Raw genomic sequence first — 20612 nt, forward strand, 5'->3', positions numbered from 1 at the left:
AAGATAGGATGGCATATTTAAGTGCTCCGATAAAGACTTTGGTCACTTGGGGAAAGTAATGAATAATTATACCAAATTCATTTTGAATCCCATGGAGCAAGTGGAAACCTTCCAATACCCAGGCGGTTCTTTTCTTTTTTTTTCTTTTTAGGTAGGACTATATATGGGGGGGGAGGGTTAAGGGGAGGGGGTAGGGTAGATTCTTTTTTTCATGTATTCTTTTTGAAAATTCAATAAAAATTATATTAAAAAAAAGAAAAGAAAACTGGCAGGGATGACAGCAGAGCAGCAAAGGCTGGAATTTCTGGAAGTAATTCAGAAGGCACAGGATATATACATCCCAAAGAGGAGAAGTATTCTAAAGGAAAGATGACACAACCATGGCTAACAAGAGAAGTCAGAGCCAAAAGCCAAAGAGAGGGCATATAACAAACCAAAGATTAGTGGGAAGTTAGAGGATTGGGAAGCTTTTAAAAACCAACAGAAGGCAACTAAAAAAGTCATTAAAAAGGTAGAGATGGAATACAAAAGAAAGCTAGCCAATAATAGTAATGAGGATACCAAAAGTTTCTTCAGATACATAAAGTGTAAAAGAGAGGTGAGAGTGGATATTGGACCAATGGAAAATGATGCTGGAGAAGTAGTAATAGGGGACAAGGAATCGGTGAATTAATTGAGTAAATATTTTGCATCAGTCTTTGCTGTGGAAGACACTAGCTGTATGATTCAAGTTACCATTACTAGAGAGAAGGTTCTTGGGAAACTGAAAGATCTGAAGGTAGATAAGTCACCTGGATGAGATGGTATACACCACCCCAGGTTCTAAAAGAGGTGGCTGAAGAGATTGTGGAGACATTAGTAATGATCATTCAAGAATCATTAGATTCTAGAATGGTTCTGTAAGACTGGAAAATTGCAAACGTTACTCCACTCTTCAAGAAAGGACAGAGGCAGAAGAAAGGAAACTATAGGCCAGTTAGTCTGATCTCAGTGGTTTGGAAGAGGTTGGAGTCAACTATTAAGGATGAGGTTTCAGGGTACTTGGAGACACAGGATAAAACAGGCTGTAGTCAGCATGGTTGATAGCTTTGTTGCAAAGTTTACAGATGATATGAAGATAGAGGAGGGGCAGGTAGTAAAGAGGCTACAGAAGGACTTAGACAGATTAGGAGAATGGACAAAGAAATGGACAAAGTGTTGGGACGTGTATGGTCATGCACTTTGGTAGGAGAATGGAGAGAGGATACAAAAACTGAGGTACAAATGGACGGGAGTCCTTGTGCAGGATTGCCTAAAGGTTAATTTGCAGGTTGAATGTCTGGTGAGGAAGGCAAATGTGATGTTAGCATTTATTTCAGGAAGACTAGAACATAAAAGCAAGGATGTAATGTTGAGACTTTATAAAGCACTGGTGAGGCCTCACTTGGAGTATTGTGAGCAGGTTTGGACCCCCCTTATCTTAGAACGGATGTGCTGAAACTGGAGAGGGTTCAAAGGGTCACAAAAATGATTCCAGGATTGAATGGCTTGTCATATGAAGAAAGTCTGATGGTTCTGGGTCTGTATTTTCTAGAATTCAGAAGAATGTGGGTGACCTCATTGAAACCTATCGGATGGTGAAAGGCCTTGATAGAGTGCATATGGAGAGGATGTTTCCTACGCTGGAAGAGTCTAAGACCAGAGGACACAGCCTCAGAATAGAGGGGTGCCCTTTTAGAATGGAGCTGAGGAGAAATTTCTTTAGCCAGAAGGGGGTGAATCTGTGGAATTCTTGTCCACAGGCAGCTCTGGAGGCCAAGTCTTTATGTATATTTAAGGCAGAGCTGATAGATTCCTGATTAGTCAGGGCATGAAGGGATATGGGGAGAAGGCAGGAGACTGGGGTTCAGAGAAAAATTGGATCAGCCATGATGAAATGGCGGAGCAGACTCGATGGGCCAAGTTGCCTAATTCTGCTCCTATATCTCATGGTCTTATAACATTCAAATTTATACCATTTATTACATAGAACTGAATCTCAGCTTACCAACTAATGTAATTTATTTCAAGGTTAACTATTGTCCACTTCAGCAGACATCCACATTACACCATCCCTTATTTTAGATTGAAGCTCAGAAACTTTACACACGCCTTGTCCCCAGGTTATCTGTAATGAGCACCCATATACCATTCTGCATCTTTGTGCATTCCCTATACTCTACAATTAAAGTCATAATTCTCCCCACCCTGTGTCAATTAGGGTTAAGTATGCTTTATCAAACTTAACATGACTATGTTACATATGCATGAGTTTATTGCTGTCAACCACTGTGAAATTCCATTAAGAATGCACTTTGTGTTACTTCGTTGGGAGAAGAAGTTTTTTTCAGTGAGCTCTCTGAGCATTGCTACTTAATGGTTGGGACTGTAAAACCATTACATTGATATTATTTCCTTTTAGTTGGTCAATAGTTACTGTAAGAGCAAGAAGGAGGATTAACTTTTCTTTATGAAGGTCTTTTCTTCCCACTGAAACAGCAGACTGCAAACTGGTGATCAGTTGGTTAAGAGTGTATCATTTTAAAAGGAATTAATATAAAGGTATGGTGCATTAATATGTTAATATGTACATTAGATTATTAGATTAGTTTATGAGGACACTCAGTCCTCATTTATTGTCATTTAGAAATGCATGCATTAAAAAATAATACAACGTTCCTACAGAATGATATCACAAAAAAACACAGGACAAAGCAAGAATAAAATTTACAAAACCACATAATTATAACATATAGTTACAACAGTGCAAAGCAGTACCATAATTTGATAAAGAGCAGACCATGGGCACAGTAAAAAAAAGTCACAAAGTCCCAATAGCCTCATCATCTCACACAGGCAGTAGAAGGGAGAAACTCTCCCTGCCATGAACCTCCAAGCACTGCAAACTTGCCAATGCAGCACCATTGGAAGTATCCGACCGCAGCGGACTCTGAGTCTGTCCGAAAACTTCGAGCCTCCGACCAGCCCCTCTGACAGAACCTCTTCGAGCACCATCCTCTGCCGAGCGCTTTGACCCTGCCCCAGTCGCCAAGCAACAAGCAAAGCCGAGGACTCAAGGCCTTCCCCTCTGGAGACTCTGGACCAAACAGTAGCAGCAGCAGCGAAGCAGGCATTTCAGAAATTTCACCAGATGTTCCTCCGTGCTCTCATATTCGTCTCCATCAAATCAGGATTGTGCACGGCACCCTACTTGACAAATAACAGACATCACCATCGGAATGGCCGCGGCGAGCTGCGTCGCGCTGCCATCTTCTCCTCCCGCCTTATGTACATATTATATATTAATATGTACATAAATTCCAGTTTTGACTTTAATTAATACTGCCAGCTCTCCGGAGGAAAAGTCTAGAATAAACAGTGCTTAACTATTGGTTTGAAACTCAAAATGCTGAACAATCTAGACTGTCAAATTCAAATCAATCATGGCAAATGTGTAACTTAAATCTGGATTAATGATCTGGGATTTGGGAGAATAAGCCAGTTTTACTAATAATCATCACAAGGACTACTGGATTTTTGAAATTTTTCATTTGGTTCACCAATGTCCTTCAGGGAAGGAAATCTGCCATCATGTGAATCCATAGCGACTTCGTGTGATTGACCCTTGCATGCCCTCTGGTGAAGCTATTCCCGTCAGGCTATTGCCATCCGATTTCTTTCTCAGAATCAGAATCAGGTTTATTATCATTGACATTTGTCATTCAATTTGCTTTGCAGTCCAATATATAAAAAATACTATAACTTATAATAAGAAAATATAATAAATAAATAAATACTGCAATAAAAGAGCAAAATAATGAGGGTATTCGTAGAGTAACAGACTGTTCAGAAATCTGATGGGGGAGGGAAAGAAGCTGCTTCTAAAATGCTGAGTGTGCATCTTCAGTCTCCAATCTTCAAACTGCTGGAAAATTATGCTGGAGAGCAGCAATGAGGGACAATGAAATGGCAGACAGACTACTTTTCATCAGTCTTCACTGTGGAAGACACCAGCAGTATGCCAGAAATTTAAGAATGTCAGGGGGAAGATGTGAGTGTAGTTGCTATTACTATGGAAGAGGTGCTTGGGAAGCTGAAAGATCTGAAGTTTTGAGATTAGAAACATAGAAAACATAGAAACATAGAAAACATACAGCACAATACAGGCCCTTCGGCCCACAAAGCTGTGCCGAGCATCCCTATCTTTGAACTACCTAGGCTTCACCCATAGCCCTCTATTTTTCTAAGCTCCATGTAGCCATCCAGGAGTCTCTTAAAAGACCCTGTCGTTTCTGTCTCCACCACCGTCGCCAGCAGCCCATTCCACACACTCACCACTCTCTTACCTCTGTACCTACTTCCAAGCACCTTAAAACTATGCCCTCTCATGCTAGTCATTTCAGCCCTGGGGAAAAGCCTCTGGCTATCCACATGATCAATGCCTCTCATTATCTTGTACACCTCTATCAAGTCACCTCTCATCCTCCGTCACTCCAAGGAGAAAAGGCCAAGTTCATTCAACCTATTCTGAAGGCATTAGTAGTGACCTTTCAAAAATCTCCAGACTCTGGAGTGGCTACAGAGGACTGGAAAATCGCAAATGTTACTCCACTTTTTCAGATCAGAAGGAGGTAAAAGACATGAAATTATAGACCAGTTAGCCTGACTTCAGCAGTTGGGAAGATGTTGGAGTCAATTATTAAGGATAAGACTTCCAGGTACTTGGAGGCACATGAAAAATAAGCCAAACTCAGCACGGTTTCCTTAAGGAGAAATCTTGCCTGACAAATCTGTTGAAATTCTTGGACTAAATATGAGGCAGGATAGACAAAGTAGAGTCAGTGGATGTTGTTTACTTGGATATTAAGAAGAACTTTGACAAGCTACCACTCATGAAGCTGCTAAAAGAAAAGTTAGAGCCCATGGTATTACAGAGGAGATACTAGTATGGATAGATAATTAACAGACTGACAGGAGGCAAACAGTTGGAATAAAGGGGGCCTTTTCTAGTTAGCTGCCAGTGACCAGAGGTGTTCTGCAGGGGTTGGTGTTGGGACCACTTCTTTTTGCATTATATGTCAATAATTTGGATGACAAGAACTGATGGCATTGTGGCCAGGTTTGTGGACAATACAAAAATAGTGGAAGGGCAGGTAGCGTTGAGGAAGCAGGGAGCCTGCAGAAGGACTTAGACAGATTAGGAGAATGGGCAAAGAAGTGGCCGATGGAATATGGTGTAGGGAAGTGTACATTCATGGATTTTTTAGAAGGAATAAAAGCATGGACTATTTTCTAAACGGGGAGAAAATTCAGAAATCAGAGATGCATAAGAGTTTGGGACTCTGTGCAGGATTTCCTAAAGGTTACCTTGAAGAATGAGTAAGGAGGTCAATTTCAATATTAGAATTTTTTTTGGAAGGACTAGAACAGTGTTTCCCCAGCTTTTTTTTTTAGCCCATCACCCCCTTAAAACATTTTCATGCTTGTGAATGCCCCCCTAAAGCACCTTCATACTTTCCAACACCACTCTTAAGCACAAAATAATTTCCAGTGCCCCCCGCATAGTGTGAAAAAACAGTTCTACCATATGCTAACATGAGAAAAATGATACTGCTTTAAATTTTTATTTGTCTTTAAATTTAGCTTACACAGTACCTGAGCACTGTACAGCAGCTTTGATATCAATGTGGTCTTTGAGCTTGATGGTTTTTACCAAGAGGTAAAATATCTGGTTCATATTGTGACAGCAAAAGCTTTAAGTCCCCATGTGTAACAGTGTCCAAGCAGTTTCGGTTTTTTGAGTATGTGTTTCACTGCACTGAAGCCTTTTTCAACAAGGGAGGAGGATGAAAATACAATGAAGAGCAGTATGGCTTTTCTCCAAAGGCTAGAAACTTCGAATGACAGTGTAGCCACATACCACAAAAGCCGACAATTTTGAAAAGCATTTTATCTTCTTCATCATTCTGAATATTGATAATTTCTTCTTTCTTCTTGCAAGCTCTCTTCCAGTTCTCCCACCTTGCAAAGAAATAGGTTAATTACCCAGGCTGGAATTTCCAGACCATTCAAATCCTTGAATTGATTCTGAAAATCCTTCTTCAGTGACTGCAGGTGTGAGCAGTACTCTTACAAATCACCATCTGTGAAAGAGAGTGCTATACTTTCCATGTAAGGAAACAGTAAGAACATTCTTCTCCCAATGTTTTGGTTATATATTGCCAATTTTCTGATAAAAGTGGACAATCCACAATTGAAATTCTCATCCTGCAGTTTCATATTTAGAACGTTCATTTTGTCATACAGATAGGCTAGGTATGCCGCATCTCCACATAGAAGTTCAGCCTTGTTTCCCAAGCTCTTTTCAACTTTAAGCAAAAATTCAACCATGGTGTCAAAAAGATCAAAGAACTGTTTTAAGCAGCATGTCCCTCCATGGTACATCTGAAGAAATCTCCTCTAATTCCTAATGAAATACAGCCATTGGTGTGCCTTCTTTGTAATTGCACCAATATGTTGGGCCCAGGATAGATCTTCAAAGATGTTGGTACACAGGAACTTGAAGCTGCTCATTCTTTCCACTGCTAATCCATCAATGAGAACTGCTGTGTGTTCTCCCAAATTCCCCTCCCAAAATTCCGCTATCGATTCCTTGGTCTTACTGACGCTGAGTTGTTGTTGTGACATCACTAAACTAACCTAATTATCCCACTCCTGTATGTTACCTCATCACCATCGTGATGCCAACAACAGTCGTGTCATCTGCGATTTTATATATTGTTTTTGAGCACTGACTAGCCACACTATCATGAGAGTAGAGAAAGCAAGGCAGTAGACTATGCACACATCCTTGACATGTGCTTGTATTGATTGTCAGAGAGGCGGAGGTATTATTTCCAATCCTCACGGACTGTGGTCTCTGAATGAAGAAGTTGAGTATACAGTTGCAGAAGGAGGTTTTGAAGTTTGTTGATTCATACAGAGAGGATGCTGGTGTTGAATACTGAACTGTAATCGATAACCAGTAGCCTGACATAGAAATTGGCATTGTCCAGATGATCCATGGCCAAGTGAAAAGCCAGTAAATTTACATCCATTGTAGACCCATGGTGCCAGTAGGCAAATTGCAATGGGCCCAGGTTCTCTGTCAGGCAGGAGTTAATTCTTGCAATAACAAACCTCTTAAAGCGCCTCATCACAGTTCTTTCTCTGTTGTTTATTCTTCCTCTCTTTTTACATGACGGTGATGATACGACTTGGTGGCTCATGGGTTGATCGATTTAAAATAGCCTTCAGGGATATTTCCTGTCAAGTACAACAGCTCAGGATTCCTTGGTATATGAAATAATCTTTAAATCTTATCTCCAATCAATTCATATTTAACATTTCTTCCTGTGTTTTTTCATATTTTGTCTCAACGTGCCTTTCGTTAAATTTCACTTTTTTCAACATCATTTTATCCAGGAATTTCCTTGAAGCTGCCATGTTAATAAGGATTTCTCACACGTCTATGAATACCAAGATGATCAAGTGGATAGGCTCCAAGGAAATATCTTACAGATTAAAATGGGATGGACCAATCGTCGGATGGAATATCTTCACCTGAAGGACTGAAACAATTCAAGAAGGTAGTTCACCACCATCTTCTCAAAAGTAATTAGAAATGGGCATTAGATGCTTGCCATGACAAATTTTTAAAAAAGGGGAAGAGGTTAGATCCATTGTGGACATCTCATTTCTCCTTCCATTCCCCTGCATTTGTCTTTTATACTTCTTCCTACACCAGCTGCTCATACCTGGCTCCCTTTCTGCTTCATTCACTCTGATCAATCCCCAAATACTCCAGTGTCTTTACCACCCTATTGCAACTGTTTTTCTCTCCATTCCAAGCCATTATTATTTCCATTTAGCTAAATGAAAAAGGAAAGAAAACTTGTTTTCAAAATTATTACATTTTTATTTTAATATTTATCTATGTACAGAGAGAACACTACTAAATTTGGGGTAAACAACAGGAATTCTGCAGATGCTGGAAATTCAAGCAACACACATTAAAGTTGCTGGTGAACGCAGCAGGCCAGGCAGCATCTCTAGGAAGAGGTGCAGTCGACGTTTCAGGCGAAGGGTCTTGGCCTGAAACGTCAACTGTACCTCTTCCTAGATAAATTTGGGGTAAAAGTATATAAAGAAGCTAAAAAGGAATGTCGATAAGTTAAGTGGATGGGCAAAAATAGGGCAAGTAGAGTACAATGCAAAAAAATACAAAATTGTCAATTGAAGCTAGAGGCATGAATGGAAGCACATGAGACATTGTGGAACCCTGAAATGCAGAGATCTGATTGTCTTGGGTCATATTTCACAAGAGGCTATTCTAGGTACAGTGGGTAATAAGGAAAGCTAAGCAAAATATCATTCTCTATTGCTCGGGGAAGTCATTACAAAATTTGGAGATAATGCTTCATTTATGTAGGAAAAGAGAAACCACATCAAGCATTTTGCACACAGGGTCACCTTACTCATGGAAGATGGTGGATGCATTGGAAGCATAGAATAATATCTCTGCACCATTGACATTAACTCTCTCCTTCATTCAAGCCTTTCGTAGACTCAAATCTCAGGACTAAGACTACACTTGTCTACAAAGCCAAGGAAGAGGGGTAGATTAATCTGCTAGAAATGTGCTGATGAACTCCGCCATAGATAGTCCCAAGCCCAGCAGCAAAAAGAGGAGGGTTGGACATGGGCTAACAACCAGATCCTGAAAAGACCCAGAGCTGCAGGATTACCCACAGAAGCTACAAAGACTTCATCCTGTGAGAGGAAGGATACACTGAGAAGATCCATCACCAGCAGCCTATGCCCCAGTAGGGGTGATAGACTTAAGAGGAAGAAGAAGACTAGAGTTGCCAGTCAGCATTGAACTCAACATAGGACTACCTTAGGGAATCCAGCTCCATATTCTTCCTTCGGGATTACTCCTGAAGAGTCCCCATGAGTTTGTATAGCCGCGAGGTAGTGGAGTTCTCCTTCTCCGAGATGAGCTGAGCTGCCAACCATGGCTGACGAGCCCAGCTGCCTGGATTGACTGATTTAAGGCACCAATAACCCGTCTTTGCCCTTTCTCCTGTCAGTAGAAAAGGTTGCACTCCTGAAGTCCAACAGCTGGACTTTGTTGTCAGAAGCTATTTGAGACGCATGCCACTGGGAATGGGAGCTTATCCCTACTAGTCCCTCCATTCACTCCTCACCCCCACCGGCTATGAAATCTTAATGAAGAGAGCATAAACGTGGTTACATGAACTCGACATAAAGTGCAACAGTCGGAATGTGACAAGCTGAGCGTGAGGCCTACAATTCTCACTAATCATATAAAGCGAATAGAAACAAATTTAATCGAAGAGGAAAAAGAACAAATGTCGAACAGCTAATTGTTAACAGAATCAGGTCAGAGAATTCTGTGTGAAAACTTCCCTGAGCAGAAGCATCGAACCAAAATCACAGATTTAAGTCAGGAATGAAAAAAGGAGCAAGATTAGTAGAGAATATAAATTAATAGGAAGCAGCAGCAAAAGTGGAGTCACAGTAAAACCCAGGCTCCTGTAAATAAATTGTCTTTGGCCCAGGAGATTCCTATCCAGAACACACCGCATCCACAGAGCAAAGTTCAGAAATATGTAATGGAAACTTGTGCTGCAATAATCTTGGGTATGTCAGGGAGGTAAGATGAGAGATGTTAATTTTCAAGCACCAGTGTATCGCTGCTTAGCACAGACATATTCTCCAGCCATCGGAATATAATCACACAGTGTGCTTGTTGTCCAGCTTTGGTTAAGGTTTGGCTGATTTTTGCATTCCTTCCTTGGAGTGTAACTCAAAGACCAAATACACAGTATAGATGGTGGGTGGGTGGGGGGCAAAGACTATGACATTGTGTTAAACATCAGACCAGGAATATGTAGTGTTTGAATAATGGAAATGTGTTTTTGATTAAGTATTATTGTTCTTTTAAATAATACAATATTGATTATATGTGAAAATGAGCGAATTGCATATGTCATAACGTTACCACATAATATGTGTGCGCCTTGCTTAAAGTAAAACAGAAAGTTAGACTCACATTTCAAAATTCCGTCCTTTCCTTTTAATTAGATTAATGTTTTGGAATCGCAAAACATAACAGTGACGATGAGGTATTTTTAAAATGAACCCGAGATGATTACCTGCCTTTGGAAGCGCAGTGAGACATTTGAATTTAAAAAAAGCAATGCAGCACATGTTCTTCCAAAGGAAAGACACGATTGAATAAAAACAGAAGCGGAAAACCCAATTCATGGGTTCATAAACAGTGAGTACCGGGTGATAATAATCATAAAGGAAAGAGCAGAAATGGCTGGCTACATCAGGAAGATTAATGTGTTTGATTACACAACGGGTTGAAAAAGCAACTTGACTTTTTATCCTTTTCTTTTCCCTGTACAGTCCACTTAGTTTTTGTCTGCCTGACATACTCTTCCGTATGTCCTACCTTGTTGCATTTTCCGCAAGTTTCACCTTTAAACCTGCATTTTAAACCTGGATTTTGTATACTAAATGGATCGAGCATATTTTAAAGCAAATGGAATAGCCAATGAGAAACAAACAGAAGTTTTGCTGAGTGCATTGGATTTAAAGGCATACAGTTTGCTTAGAAATTTGATTGCTCCAACCAATTTGATGCTATCATAAAAGTAATGCAGGGACATTGAGAATGGAAACCTTCGTTGATTGCAGAACACTCTAGATTTCATAAGCAGAATTAAAAGAAATTTGAGTTCATTTCATCACGTTTGGCTGAATTGAAAAGATTGCTTGAGTATTGTCAGTTTAGTGATTGGCTTAATGACATACTGACAGATAATTTAGTTTGTCGAATCTTACAAGAAGGTATTCAGAAACAGCTCCTAATTAATTGAGTTGCGGTCAGGAATGAAAGTGAGCATGAACAAAATTGTATTGTCTAGACAGAAACCTGCCTAGCCGAGCAAATTGTATTACCGTTGTGGCTGGATCTTGCATACACCAGACCAATGCAGGTTTAAAGGTGAAACTTATGGAAAATGCAACAAGGTAGAACATATATAAGAGTATGTCAGGCAGACAAAAACTATATGGACTGTACAGGGAAAAGAAAAAGATAAAAGTCAAGTTGCAGTTTCAAAAAGAGCACTAAACTAGCATGCTGTTGATGAAAAATCTGGTAATGATGCGATTAACGCAGTACTGAGTACCCTCGAGAGTTACAATGTGAAAGCTAACAATAGACAAGCAATATGGCTTACGCCAGAAATGAACAAGGAGGTTATGCTGCAACTGTACAGGGTACTGGTGAGGCCGCACCTGGAGTACTGCATGCAGTTCTGGTCCTCTTACTTGAGGAAAGATATACTGGCTTTGGAGGCAAGGCAAAGGAAGTTCATCAGATTGATTCCAGAGGTGAGGGGGTTAGACTATGAGGAGAGATTGAGTCACCTGGGACTGTACTCACTGGAATTCGGAAGAATAAGAGGAGATCTTGGAGAAACATATAAAATTATAAAAGGGATGGATAAGATAGAGGCAGGAAAGTTGTTTCCATTGGTAGGTGAGACTAGAACTAGGGGACATAGCCTTAAGATTCAGGGGAGTAAATTTAGGATGGAGAAGAGGAGGAACTGCTTTCCTCAAAGAGTGGTGAGTCTGTGGAATTCTTTGGTCAATGAAGCAGTGGAGACTACCTCAGTAAATACATTTAAGACAAGGTCAGATAGATTTTTGCATAGTAGGGGAATTAATTCCATGGCCAGATCAGCCATGATCTTATTGAATGGTGGAGCAGGCTCGACGGGCCAGATGACCTACTCCTGCTCCTAGTTCTTATGTTCTTATGTAATTGAAATGAGATTGGACACTGGCTTGGCTTGTTCAGCCATTCCACAAAATGAGTTCCAATGGCATTTCAAGGATGCTAAACTGAAGCCTGTAGATGTCCAACTAAGAGCTTATATTGGAGAAAATATAACCCTTGTGGGAATGGCATTTGTAATCGTGAAATACAACAACCAACAAGGTACATTGGGCTTGTATGAGGTAAAAACAGCAGGACCAGCATTGTGGGGTTGTGAGTGGCTGAGATAACTTGACTGGAAATCCATCCACAGTTTGTATGCCACATCCCCTGTAATAAAATCAACTGAAAACAAATTTAGGAAAGTACTCTATGATGCCAAAACTGTCTCCATGTTGTACACCATGAAACGTGACACAACACAGGGCAATCAAGTGTTGATACCTTCTTCTGTGCTTCTGTTTAGAAAGTATATTGTACCAATGCAAGATCATGCTGCTCAGTGGAATTGTGAAAGTGACAAAAGCAGTTGTCTGACTACAATAGTTTTTAAAGGCAACATATTGGAGAAAGCTTCCGATATGTTAATCAAGCAGTTACTTCCAAAACATGGATTGGGTTTAAGCAGGAAGAGAGTTCAAGGAGCTTCAGAAAAGTTGTATGCATTTGGGTTTTGTGAGTATAAAGAACCAGAATCTACTCTGCATGCATTAAGGTTATTGCATGAGCTTCAAGTGGGAGATGAAAAGCTGCCTTTAGAAGTAGATGCAAAAAATAAAGCCCAGCTGGATGAATAGATGGCCAAAAATAAATGAGTCAACAGAGGATTTGAGGAAAACAGAGGATTTGTCAGATGATGCTGTGGATGTAGAAGCTAAGAGGAGAGATCAGATTGTAAAGGGAGCAGTAATAAGAAGATATTCCAGTGAACTAACTGCACCTTCCCAAGATCAAAATGCTCATCTTAGAAAGAAGAAAGGGAAGAAAAAGAAAGAGACCAAGAGCAGGATAAAGAGATAAAGAAGCAAGACTGGGAGAGAAGCAAGGATCAAATTGATCCAGAGAGAAAAGCAAAGCAAAGGAGCAAAAACGTGTCCAGAGATGTCAGAACCACTTCCTGCAATCTCAGAGTCAACCCCTACAACCACCACGGAGGAGGCCCCAAAACTTGAGATTGTTTCAAGTGAACCCTCTTGTCAGGAGAGACATTACCCCACAAGAGCAACAAATGCTCCATAGCAATTAAATCTTCAGGTCTGAATGGGACAATTTATGGTGTGGATGTCTGTATAGTAGTCATATGATGTAGTCTACTGTGTATGTAGTTAAGGTGCATTCTATATTGAGTTGGAGTTATAGCTAAGCAGGGGGAGTGTCGTGTATTTAATATTCCAGTAGTATTTGAATAATGTTGCTGATTAAACATTCTTGTTAATTTAAATATTTCATTATGGGTTGTATGTAAAAAGTAAGTGAATTGTATACATCATGACATTGCCATGTGAAATGTGTTTGCCTCGTTTGAAGTAAAATGCAAGTTAGACTCACATTTTGGATTCCTGTCTTTTCCTTTTAATTAGTTTAATGTTTTGGAGTTACAACGCATAAGAGAATTGCTCCAAAAATAATGAGTTGCGAGCTTTCCAAAAAGTGCCAACAGGACAAATGCTCTAATCATTGTCTCAGTGAAACACAAAGAATGCATTGTAAACAGACACCATCTTGTGATCCTAAACATGTGACAAATTACTTTCCTTAACAAGAACATCACTATTGTCAAAGGGTCAAAGGTTACAAATATTAATATCCTTTACCTCAAAGGACAGAAGTTCCTCTCTATTTTTTCAGTTGAAGCGTAATGTCTTTATAACCTCACAGGGCATTTCAAACAGATCTTAAGGAATGTTGGGCATTTTCCCTAATACATTGATTTTAAAATATTAATAGATATTTTAATCTGATTTAAATCCTTCAGTTAACCTCACACAACAGCAATAATAATATCAAACAGAATGCTGATTTTTACATGCCTATGATTATTGTCTTTAATGTTTATTCCCCTCCCTTTCTATGTAGGAAATGCTGAATAGTTTGGGTCAGTGATTTTTCTTGATATTTTACGTCACTGAACATTTAAAATTGTACTACTGAGATGAAGTAATGATACTAAAAATAACAATCTTGGTTCAGAATGTTTGGAACTTAATCCTAATTCTAACTCCATTCCATTTTTCTCTGTCTTACTTATTTTCCTTAATGTTATTTTTATGCTGCTGTTTTAAGTACAACAAACATTTTACTGTAATTTGCTTGTTGTCGTCAAACTTTGCCAACTTAATTCCCATTTTTGAATAGGAATGCATTGCTCTTGAAACTGACTGTAGTTCTTTCCAGTAAACGTACCTAGCAGACATTTCAGTTTTAAACTAATGGGTGACAAATATATTAAGTGAAATTATGCTGATTATTTGGTACCAAAATGAAATAATAAACACATAAAAGATCATTTCTTATCGTTTTTTAAAAGAATAACTTGACTGAAGATTAATCTTTTTTTTCTTTAAAGTGTGCGTGAGGGGATACATCAAAGATATTTGGAATTGTTATTATTTTTCTCACTTAGTTTTAACATCAGGGTGACACAGTGACATAGCAGTTAGCTAAATGGTTTGCAGCTGTGAGATTGGGAATCAATTCCTGAAATAGTCTGTAAGGAGTTTGTACCTTCTCCTCGTGATGTGTGTGTTTTCTCTGGGCACTCTGGTTTTCTCCCACATTCCAAAGATGTACAGTTAGGGTTAGCAAGTTGTGGGCAATGCTGTGTTGGTGGGCAGAAGCATTGTGATACTTATGGGCTGCTAGCAAAATCCTCACTGATTTGATCTAATGCTGAATGACATATCTCACTGTATGTTTCATTGTACATGTGACAAATAAAGCTAATCTTTAATCTTTAATCTTAAGTACAAAGTGCTCCAAAATCAGATATGACAGATCTGGTGTGCAGTTACACTTCATCAACTCGGCCCTGTGGAAGAGGAAGGTTAACTTCATGATGTAAGCTTTGGCACCAAAACTGAGTGGGTTTGGCATTTGAGCGACTCTCCCAGAGGGATTAGAGAATGCCTTGTGACTCTGGCTAACTTCATTATATTATGTTCTGATATCTTCAATCAGCAACTTACAGATATCAGAACATACTGTAAGCTCCAACTCTGGAATCTATAAATAGACTAAGAAAAACTTCTACAACTTTGAGAAAACTCTAGTCTGCATTCCAGAAGGGGATAAATTGATCCTCCTGTGTGACTTTAGCTCAGAAGTAGGAAGGCTCAACCTATCCTGATGAAAGGTCTCAGCCTGTAAAATTAACTATATCTTATCCATAGATGCTACCTGTTCTGCTGAGTTCCTCCAGCATTTTGTATGCGTTGCTTTGATTTCCAGCATCTGCATATTTTCTCTTGCTTTTGAAGCTCAATCTCTGGTGAGTTATGATAAGCAAGGAGGGAGAAGAAAGAGGTACCTCCAACAGGATCCTCTTGTCAAAATACTTGACTTGCTGTCTTATTACAGCCCTCGTTTACTAGGGAGAAAAGGACAAGATTTCATTGCAACATCTGAGGTCCAGAGTGAAAAACAGGAAGAACATTTTCACCATCGATGCCACAACAATTATTGACAACTGTTGAACTAATCACTGCCTAATCCACTGTCCTTCATCTTAAATCCAATTTAATGCCACAGAAAGATCAATGTTGAAGCTCTCAAGCACCCTACAAGGGTAAGCCTTTTTAGTGAACTGGAAGCAACTGTGCACAACAAAGCAATATAGTTGGAAGTTTGTGATTTTATGTGGCAGCTGCTTTGTTTAGAAAGCAAGGTGAGCAAACAACTTCTTGGTAAGCCTATTACCATTGTATAAAAGAACACACAAGACATAGTAAGATGGATGGTTTCTAAAATCAAATATGTAAACCATGATAGTATAATGCCATCTTTAGCAGTGGACAACATGAACAACATATTTACAAAGTACATTACATAAAATCTTAAGAAACGTATACATATCTAAAGGCTGATCAGGGAAGTTCCTGCTCTTCACTCTTCCAGAGTTAAAGATGAACCAGAGGAACAGGTAAAAAGGTGAGGACAAGGCAGTATCCAAAGCAGTCATAGTCATGCAAATGATAACCCATAGTATTGTAGATCAGGTATGGGAGTTAACAGATTCTTAGCAGTGGAGCCATTATATAAAAAGCAGAAGTCATCAAACTTCCATCCTTGCAAGCTTCAACATTTTAATAGAAGGAGCAAAAACAATAATTTCAATGGCTAGGGAAATTGCCCATTAAAAAAAAACAAAAAAAAACCTTCAACCCAATTTAAGGTAGCATCCATCCACCCAGAAACTCAATTCCCTGCTGCAGAGGCTAACCTTGCAACTCTGGAAAAGGTCTTAGCTATAGTTGTAGCTAGAATGTTAAGCCAGTCAGGGTCTTAATATGAGTCTGCAAAGGAAATTTGTAAACAAAGATGCCTCACTTTTCTAATTGTGTCAATTCACTTATTTTTGTAATGTATTGATTAATATTCTTCTTATTTAACCAAGATTCTTCGAGCCATTGTTGACAAATATCAAGTCCTTCTAGAACATTCTTTGGTACATCTACCATAAGTTGTTCCTTAAAAATGGAGTCGCATTTCTGTCTTGAGATATGTGACATAGATTACTCGAAGAGTTAAGATGGTGCCAAGTGGCCTCCTCTTCGAGCTCAAGCTGTGTTTTTTTTTAATGGTGGATCATTTCCCAACATTCTCCAGGTGTGGCCCTGAGTGCCTCTGTGGATGACTGATTTCAGGTTGGTTTTGCTAACTGAGGCATCGCGAGAGATGGAACGTCAGGATTTCACAGCAGTGGACCTATGGAAAAGCGATGCGGTAGACTGTAATATCTTGACAGTCACCGTCAGTCTCCCCTTTTGCTGGGAAAATAGGCGATATCTCTCTGTACCTCTTCTAGTGAGAGAGAGTTTGTAGCACGTCAAACTGTTGGGTCCACAATAGTTTTTGTTGGTGCAGATCATGGTCTCTCTTTGGGTGCGTTGCTGTTGCTTAGTGGGAGTTGGGCACTGACACTTTTTGCTGAAACAAGCGGGGGAGGGGAGGTTGTTGGGCTGATACTTGCTGCTTGTGCAGGGTGGGGGGAGAGGGGTTTTGGGGTTCTAATGTTTTTCTGTCTTTCATTCTTTTGGGGTACTTCTGTTCTTCATGGATGTCTGCAAAGACAAATATTTTGGTTTGTATACTGTATATATTCACTGATAATAAATAGAGCCACTTCCTCCGTGAACCTTAAAAAGTGGGTGATCCTCTAATAACAGTATGTCAAGTGCACCGAAGGATCACATTGGTGCTATTATGAGAATGAGCACTTTCAAGGCTTGGCTGTAAAGGAAATTTTACTCCAATATTTTTTTAAATCTTGAAAATTGTTTTGGGCTGCATCTTTTTTTCTCTCTGCTCTTTGATGATATCACCATGTGAATATGCAGCAGTAACTGAAGGCTTGTCTGTGTATGTAACATTTTCTATTTGGCAAGAAATATTATCTGTTACCCCAGAATTTAGCATTATCAATTGGTCTCCAGCAGTAAAATTTGTCACAGGCAATTTTTCAACTTGTAGGAATTCATAAGGACACCAATAATTTCGAACTAATTTTCATCAGAAGGTATTATTCGCACAGCTGCACCAACTATTCACAACTGTTTGATTAAGGGCAAGTAGGAAATCTGGGTAGATACAATAATCTATGGACTAAAATCTCATAAAGGCTTACGGGAGTTATCAGTTTTGGTGGGTGAAAAAAAATTATATTAGCTTCTGCTTCAGTGTATCTTTCCATCTCATCTTCCCATGCAAAAACCTGGATCAAATGTTTCACTGGGCCATTTAGAACATAATCCAAAAATCCAGAAAACTATCATGTTACCTTGAACATTAACAATGGAATGGAATAATGGTCATAACTGAAGAAATGGAATTGTCTAAGATCTTTGTCGTAAGTACTTGTTAGCAATAAAGGGAAATATCCCCGTGGATCAGGATTAAGATATGGGTCACCAGATTCTATCACGTAAGCATGTGGTGCTAGGTGTACATCTAAAAAGGGGCCAATTTGTTGTCTCCAGGCAAAAACTATTGCTACATTCTTGGGATCTGGTACATATTGTGATGATCAGAGTCTAGGAGGTCATACAGCGTGGTTTGGTCTGTCTAATCTGCATTTTGTTCTATGTTCTATCCTTTCATCACTCCAGTCCCTGACTTGAACAATAAAATATTCATTACGGTCAATTGGAGAGGTAGTTGGGTCTTATCCTATATTTGTAGTATATTATTAACGCACTTAATATCGACCAGCATTTGCATAAACTGCTACTGGAAACAAGGATGTCGACTATTTTAGGGGTGTGCTGTAGCACTTGTTGAGAGTGCTCTGAATTGGACTACAGCTAAACGCTGCTATTGAGGGAGTGCAGCGTAGGTTCACAAGGTTAATTCCCGGCATGGCAGGACTGTCATATGTCGAAAGATTGGAGCAACTGGGCTTGTATACTCTAGAATTTAGAAGGCTGAGAGGGGATCTTATTCAAACATATAAGATTATTAAAGGATTGGACACGCTGCAGGCAGGAAGCATGTTCCCGCTGATGGGTGAGTCCAGAACCAGAGACCACAGTTTAAGAATTAGGGGTAGGCCATTTAGAACGGAGCTGAGGAAAAACTTTTGCACCCGGAGAGTGGTGGATATATAGAATGCTCTGCCCCAGAAGGCTGTGGAGGCCAAGTCTCTGGATGTTTTCAAAAAAGAGATGAATAGAGCTCTTAAAGATAGTGGAATCAAAGTTTATGGGGATAAGGCAGGAACTGGATACTGATAGCGGATGATCACAGTGAATGGCGGTGCTGGCTCGAAGGGCCAAATGGCCTACTCCTGCACCTATTGTCTATAAATATTAATTCTTTCTGAATTAATACTTTTGATAAAACATCACCATGTCAGGCGCCAGCTATGATGGTACTGGGTTTGCTGACCACAAAGTTCGAAACTCAGATGAAGACCTTAATCCCTATTTGATATAAACTACCACAAGTACTCTCACTAAAGGGATATAATATCGCAACTACCCAATCTTCAACGACTTGTTCACTTCCTAGTTTATTGTCCACAGCGGATTTAACTGCCAATACCCGCTATTTGAGTGGTGTGTTCATTCCCCCCCCCGCCCCACCGAGAAGGTACTTCCAGCTAACAAAGTACCTGTAGTGCAAAACACTGTTATTTTATTTTCAGTGATACACATTTAAAGCCATTCTTAATACACATTTAAAATTCACTGATGATTTCTATCTTAAACATTTCCAAAGTACAAAGCATTTCTAAAACACAGTTCCTTAAGGTTGTCATAACCGGGGGATGTAGTGGAAATAAGCTCCCACTACCTATTAAATGCTTCCAATAGCATGCATCTCAAATAGCCTCTGACAACCAAGTCAAGCTCTTGGCCTTCATGGGTGGCTTAGTTATTAAGCCCATGGAACTGTTTCTACTGACCTGAGAAGGGACGAAGGCCGGTTACTGGTGCTTTAAAACCTGTCACTTCGGGCAGATGGGGCTCATCAGTCATGGTTGGCAGCTCATTTAGGAGAAGGAAAATGCTGATTTCAAACCTCCACTGCCTTGCAGCCATATCCACTCATGAGGATGGCTTCAGAATTAAACCATATCGTACTATCCCGCGGGCATATCACATAGACAACTAGGATGTAATATCTGTATTTGAACCTGACCAACGGAGGGCCTCCAAAACACAAGGCGTAAAGATCAAATTATTTCCAAACTACAGGTACAATTCCTATAAACTAAAAAGACATGCCAACAAGTTGCAGATGAACAAATCTTCCGTCATAAAAATTCTTTACCCTAATGAGTCTAATAGGGTAATTCCTAATAAGTCTGAACTGTCCTTTTCACTTATATCCTTTTTCTCCAATAAGGGGACTTCACACATACATATATTAAATTTTCTCAGGTACCCGTTTTACACAAATGGTCTAAAAACATCTTGGAGACTTAGGTCTCAGGTAATGCTGTAAATACCGTAAAACTAACCTGCTTGAGTACATAAAACTTCAAACATTATTAGATCATTCATTTGATATGCTAAACGTTTGTTTCCATCTGGCCTGCAAACTTCCATGAATCAAACAAATAAGAGTCAGCTTGCCTGCTTCAAAAGAAGCCAAATTAAACAACCCATTGTCTTATACTGTGCTTTAAAAATCAATAAGCAAGGTGCAGTGAGCATCATCGTACTTCTCAATGGTAGATTATCTGTGCTATAAACTGTTCCCACCTCCCAACATATACAACTCCTACTCTATCAGTGGGTCACATATTGGCCTAAGAGTGACCTCAAAACCCACCAATCCAGAGTAGAAAAACGTCATGCAGCACCCAGTCGGAGAAATCGGAAGCTTGAGAAGACGCAATTCACTCAGGTTCACCGACTGAGTAGAGAAGGCAGCGACTCGCAGCAGTTTGGTGCTTTGAACAGCAGCCAATCAGTGCTCAAGATTGACTGGCAAGAACAAATTAAAGTAAGGCAGGGGCAAGCGGGGCAGCCATTGTCAGAGTGGCCGTTGTTGGATTGGACAGAGCTAG

At 39.7% G+C, this 20612-nt stretch overlaps 1 long non-coding RNA gene across 1 annotated transcript in view; it reads left to right on the forward strand.

Annotated features, from left to right (window-relative positions):
* LOC134355214 (uncharacterized) overlaps nucleotides 1-20612 on the forward strand; it is a 162089-nt gene that overhangs the window by 99293 nt on the left and 42184 nt on the right. The window contains exon 3 of the long non-coding RNA XR_010019987.1: nucleotides 7483-7646. This is a non-coding gene — a long non-coding RNA (uncharacterized LOC134355214). The remainder of the gene's footprint in view (nucleotides 1-7482; nucleotides 7647-20612) is intronic.

Source organism: Mobula hypostoma, chromosome 12 (assembly GCF_963921235.1).
Source record: "Mobula hypostoma chromosome 12, sMobHyp1.1, whole genome shotgun sequence".
NCBI classification, from domain to species: Eukaryota; Metazoa; Chordata; class Chondrichthyes; order Myliobatiformes; family Myliobatidae; genus Mobula; species Mobula hypostoma.